The following is a 6074-nucleotide window of genomic DNA, read 5'->3' on the forward strand; positions in this document are numbered from 1 at the left end:
CTCAGGTCGCCAACAAGGCTTCTGCATGATGTGCATCATGGAAGCGCATGTTAACAAGGTCCTGCGTTCAGTCAGTGCCATCCTGCCTTTGGCTGTTCTCAGGGGTTTCAGATGTATGTGATTTCAGGTTCTTTGAGAGGTTTTCTTCCCTTCCTGTAGGAGACAACTACTAACTTCCTGTTTCTTAGTCATAGGAGAACATTTTCAGCTTGGCAGGGAGGAAGATGCCCATGACTTCTTATGCTGTACTGTCAATGCCATGCAGAGAGCTTGTCTGAGTGCAAGCAACGAGTAAGCACAAGCAAGTTACCTTTACAAAGTTCTGAGCCCTTTGGACTCCTTGATGTGGCCTCATCAAGGAAAACCTACAGCCGGGGCTTGGAGGAAGTAATGCTCTGTCTTACGACTTGTTTCCAGCTTGGACGTATCATCTCAATCTACTACCATTGTCCATCAAATATTTGGAGGCTTTCTGAGATCCAGAGGTATGTTTCTACAACAGCTGCTCTCCTTGGCACTGCCTGTGCCCTTCTGTCTGCCTGTGCCCAACAGCTGGCCCTGGGACTAGCAGGACAGGTACAATGAGCACAAAGCAGTACCATCGTTCAGCTCCCCATTGCTCGGCATTTTGATTTTTCCTTCCAGTCGTCTGCTTCAGCTGCAAAGCCATTTCTGATTCCTATGAGGCCTTCCTGGATGTCCCCTTGGATATCAAAGTAAGAGGTTTTGCAGTTGTGCTTCAAGACATGGCAAGGCTTTTCAGAGTCCACACATTTGTCCTGAAAGCATATACTGTGAACACAAGAGGTCTTGGTGGTGGATGGGAAGGGGAACGGATGTTGTCCTCCTGCAGAGGCCATGGCACTGGTCTCTCTGTAGGTGCTGGCTTGAAGCTGGACAAGCAGCCATTATGTGCTCTGCACCCTTGACATAGCCTCATCCTTCTTTCCTTTGCCCTCCTTCAACACCTGTCTGGCTTCCAGGCTGATGGGTTGGATTGTTTTCACTACTGATGACCCTACATAACATCAGTAGCTCAGTGGCAGGTGATACAGAGAGGGAGCTCTTGATTGCCCCTGAGAACCTCTGGGACAGGGGAAACGTTCAGCACCACACTCTCTTTCTGGCTCCTTCTGGATACAGCTTGCAGATTCATGGCGGGTCTCCTCAGCATCAGCTACAGGGGTTTTCTTGTCAGCTCCTGGAAAATGTTTGGGCCAGGGCATTTGCTGTAGCTCAGTGCACCGATTTCTCAATTCTCCAGGCAGCCTCATCCCTCACTGCAGCTCTGGAGGACTTTGTAACACCGGAGCACCTGGATGGTGAAAACTGCTTTAAATGTAGCAAGTAAGATGATTACTAACAACATATTAACACGAGACTCTGTGTGAGGGGGCTACAAGTCATTGAGCAGAAGTCATCTTCTCGTGGAAGTTTACTGCACACTGATGAGACACAGTTTTGTTTGTCTGGTTTTTTGGGGGAGGGGGGTTGGGGTTTTTTCTTTGTTTCTTTGTTTGTTTGTTTGTTTTAAATATGGCACCGAATTGCCTTAAAATAGCATAAGGATGCAGGAGACAAGAAAGGTTGTCTGACTGCCTTGGTGGAAGATAGGGTGCATTTCAGCGCTGTGCTGTGCTTGGTTTCAAGGTGTGAGAAGAATGTTGCCGCCACTAAGAGGTTCACTGTCCACTGTGCACCCAAGGTTCTCACTGTGTGTCTGAAGAGGTTTGACTGCTTCACTGGTGGCAAGATCAGCAAGGTGTGTACACTATTGGTGTGCAGCTTTCTCTTCAAGAAGCAGATTTCCTAAAGCAGTATGCTTGTCACAAGCTGCTTGTGTTGGGTTTTTTGGGGTCCCTTCTGGGGAGTGGAAAGTTCCTGTGGGAAGACAGGCAAGCACTGTGCTCTGATAGGGCTGCTTTGACTGAGAAGGGTTTCCTGCCACCCAAACGATGTTATGTTGCTTTATGGAAAACCAAGTGCTCATGAGCCCCAGAGATGTATTGATACCCCTGGACTGGCCCCTGCACTTGGTAGGCTATTTCATGTCACAGACCAGGGTCATTTCTGAGCCCTCTTGGTCTCTCCATAGGTTGTAGAGTATCCGGAGTACTTGGATCTTCGCCCATACATGTCTCAGGCAGATGGAGAAGCACTCCTCTACTCCTTATATGCTGTCCTGGTGCACAGTGGTGTCAGCTGTCATGGAGGACACTATTTCTGCTACACAAAGGTAAAAGAGCAACTTCCTTCCCAATGGGGAAAAATGTGTGCTGGGGAAGATAAACTTTCCTGTCAGTGTTACTGACAGCCAAAGTTTTGGGGCAGAAGGCCTCCTTAGTGGCTGGACTGCATTTGTTTTGACATGCTCTCGGTTTGGCAGTTTCCTACCTGTGTTTTTGGAGAGAAACCATGGAGAGATCCTTGCCTTTTTTTTACAGGCCAGCAATGGATTGTGGTACCGGATGGACGATGAATCTGTGCAGCTCTGTTCCATTGACACAGTTCTCAGGCAGCAAGCCTACCTGCTGTTCTATGCCAGGTAATAACCAGGATTCAAATATGTTCAGAATACATTTCCTTTGCCTCATTTGCAGTTGTGCTTCTCACCTTCCGGAGTGTTTTTCTCATCAAATGAAATTACTACCTGCATCATTCAGTGCTGTCAAATCTGAACTACTCCGTGTCTGTCCTTTACTGGGCTTCAGGCTGCGGCCCGGATGGAATCTGCTACTTGCCTGGTCTCTGATGTTGACTCTTGTAGATAAGAGGACTTAAAGAGGACCTCCAGGAAAGATGGGGAGGCACCATTTGTCAGGGAATGTAGTGACAGGATGAAGGCTATCAGTTTTCAGCTAACAGAGGGCAGGTTTACATTAGATATTGGGAAGGAATTCTTTGCTGTAAGGGTGCTGAGACACTGGCACAGGTTGCCACAGCATCTGTGGGGGCCCCATCCCTGGAAGTGTTCAAGGCCAGGTTGGACAGGGCTTGGAGAAACCTTGGAATAGTGGAGGGTGTTCCTGCCCACCACAGCGGGGTGGAACAAGATAAAGTTAAAGGTCCCTTGCAACCCATTTATGAAATGGAGGCTGTGGGAAATATAGAGATGAGGTTTTTGTTGGGACAGAGGCAAACTTGGTGGGAAGACCCTAGCTGAGTTTCCCATTAGTGTCCTTGGTTAAGTCTTCCCTCTGTCATAGAAGCCTCTCTGAGAAAATGACTGAACCCCAGAGGAGGTTGCAACAACAGCTCTAAACTGAGATCACTCTTTTGTTTTTCTCCAGATGCTCTGATCTGAGAATTGGAGAAAGGGCTTCTTCCTCACTGGCACCATCACATGCCCCTTCCTTCCTCAGTCAGTGTGTGGCCAGCAGCAAGCAGGCGGGCTCTGTTGGACCACAGGCTCTGACTGGTAGGACTAAGGTAACTTTGGGGTCATGGGTCAGGGCATCAGAGGAAGAGTGGATTTCTTTCTGGGATCTCAGCATTTCTCTTTTGCCCCTCACACACCGCACCTTTCTTCACAGCCACAACGCTGCTCCCTCTCAAAGCATCCCACCTGGATCCATCCCTTTTGTGCGCCTCTGGCCTTTTGGTCTTAGTAGCCCTCCAAAAGAGCCTTTTGGAGGCCCCAAACTGTCCTGTCCCAGAACTTGTAGGGGTTCCCCACTGCTCTGATCCTTTCAGGAGAAAAGGGCAGGAACTCTCCACAGCTCTCTTTGCAGGGCATGAAGGACACTGGCAGGGAGCGGTCCCGGAGCAGATTCCCTCTGTGGGGCAGGGATCTCCGCAGCTGCTCTGGGGACACCACAGACTATGAGGACGCTTCAGAGAGAAGAACTGGTCCTCCAAGTCGTGACCGCGGTCCTAGGGATAGCACAGCTGCAAGGCCTTCCAAGAGGATCTGCCGGTGGGCTCCCGCTCCCAGGGCTGCTCAGGAGCAAACCTTGCTGAGGCAGAGGGAGCCAAGCAGATCTGTGCGGGGAACTTACAACCTTGGCAGCCGGTTTGTGCAGTACACAGACTGTGACCGCTCACTGCGGAAGAGAAAGAGGGAGAGAACAAGTCCTCCACGTTGTGACCAAGTCTTAGTGAATACTGCAGTTCCAGGGCCCTCCAAAGCCAGCTCCAAGCAGGCTCTCATGCTCCGGGCTGCTCGGGAGCAAACCCGACAGAGGCAGAGAGAGCAGAGAAGATCAACACGGCGGGGCTGTGATTGCCACAGCCAGTTTGGGCAGCACACAGACTACCGCCCTTCAGAGAAGAAGAGGAGGGTTTCCACGCCCCAGTGATTCACGTCAGACAAGCATTCAGGGCACTCTGGCAATGATGGCGTTGGATTATGGCCCTGGCTCAAGCAGAACGGAAGACTAGCACTGCGTTTATTAGCCAAGGCATCCTTGTTTTTGACACGCCTTCTCAGACCTGAGTGAATGATTTAGCTAAGTAGATGATAGTTACAATAATATAGAAATATCATTAGAAATATAGAAATATATATAGAAATATAGAATAAATATATAGAAATATATATAGAAATATAGAATATATATATAGAAATAGATATAGAAATATAGAAATATATACAGAAATATAATATAGAAATATAGAAATATATATAGAAATATAGAATATATATATAGAAATATATATAGAAATATAGAAATATATATAGAAATATAATATAGAAGTAATATTTTATAATACATTATTACATGTTATATATCTTCAGCAATAGATAGTAATAGTATAATAAATATTATTAAAATAATAAAATAGTAAATACTAAAATACTTTAAGCAGAGTTATTTATTCCACCTTGTAGATAATTATAGCTAGAAACATAGTGCAGTATTTGGAAGCAGTGTTGAAGCAATTATATTAAAGCTAAGAAAACAAATATTAAGTAGAGATTGTGCAGCACACAGACTACCGCCCTTCAGAGAAGAAGAGGAGGGTTTCCACGCCCCAGAGATTCACGTCAGACAAGCATGGGATGGTGACATCGCTGGCCAAGGAGAGGTCACGGCCTGACGGGCTGTCCTCATCCATGCTGACGTCGCTGGCCAAGGAGAGGTCACGGCCTGACGGGCTGTCCTCGTCCATGCTGACGTCGCTGGCCAGACTGATGTCAAGACCTGGGGTGGTGTCCACATCCATGGGGACGCTGGTGTCTGGAGGGCTGCCACTGCCCAGGAGCGTCCCTGAGGGGTTGGCTGAGCCGTGCTGCGTGTCCCGCACTGGTGGGACTGGGGCCAGGGGCTTCCTGCGGCCCCGGGCCCCCCCCAGGGCATTGCCTGATGGAGGAGCAATGCCATGGCTGCTTGCCAAGGGGGCTGGTGGAGGCAGCTGAGTCCGTGTCCCTGCCGAGCAGAAGATACGGGTGGGGGTTGGAGCAGTCACTGCCCGGAGCCATTGGCACACGTGCACAGGGGAGAAGGCAGACTGGGGGGGAGGCTCGGGGCTGGGAGAGTCTCCTGGGGCACCCGCTGAACCGGCCCGGAACACAGACTGAGTGGGAGCTTGCGTGAGGGACCATCCCTGCGGGGTGAGCTGCTGTGCCACAGCCATGGGGTTGCACAGGGGACGGCAAAATGGCAGCGACGGCCCCAAGATCCTCTAAACCATCTTGCCTGAACAGAGGTGGCCCAGGCAATGCCAGGGCTGCTTGCCGTGCCGTGCTGAGCCAAGGTGCCCCAGCTGGCAGGGGGACAGGGGTGCTGTGGCTGCTGGAGGTGCCGGCAGGGCTGGAGGAGCCAGGGCAGGCCTGGAGGCTGGAGGGGCTGGGGGGCAGGGAATGCCGAGGGGCCAAGGCAGATGGGACTGCCATACCTGCTGCTGGGGCAGAGGGAGCTGGCAAGGGCTGCTGCTTCTGCCCAGGCTGTTGGCCGAGGTTGGCTGATCCTGCGAGAAAGAGCAAACGCTGGAGGTCACATGCCAGTCGGGGGGTGTCGGGCGCTCAGAGGACTGAGGAGGAGGAGAGGAAGGGGCAGGGGAGCAAGGGCTGTAACTGTCCCCGCCGTGCGTCCTGGGGCTTTCGGGCTCAGGGTCTGTCCTCACCTGTGGGG

Source organism: Pseudopipra pipra, chromosome W, assembly GCF_036250125.1.
Source record: "Pseudopipra pipra isolate bDixPip1 chromosome W, bDixPip1.hap1, whole genome shotgun sequence".
NCBI lineage: Eukaryota > Metazoa > Chordata > Aves > Passeriformes > Pipridae > Pseudopipra > Pseudopipra pipra.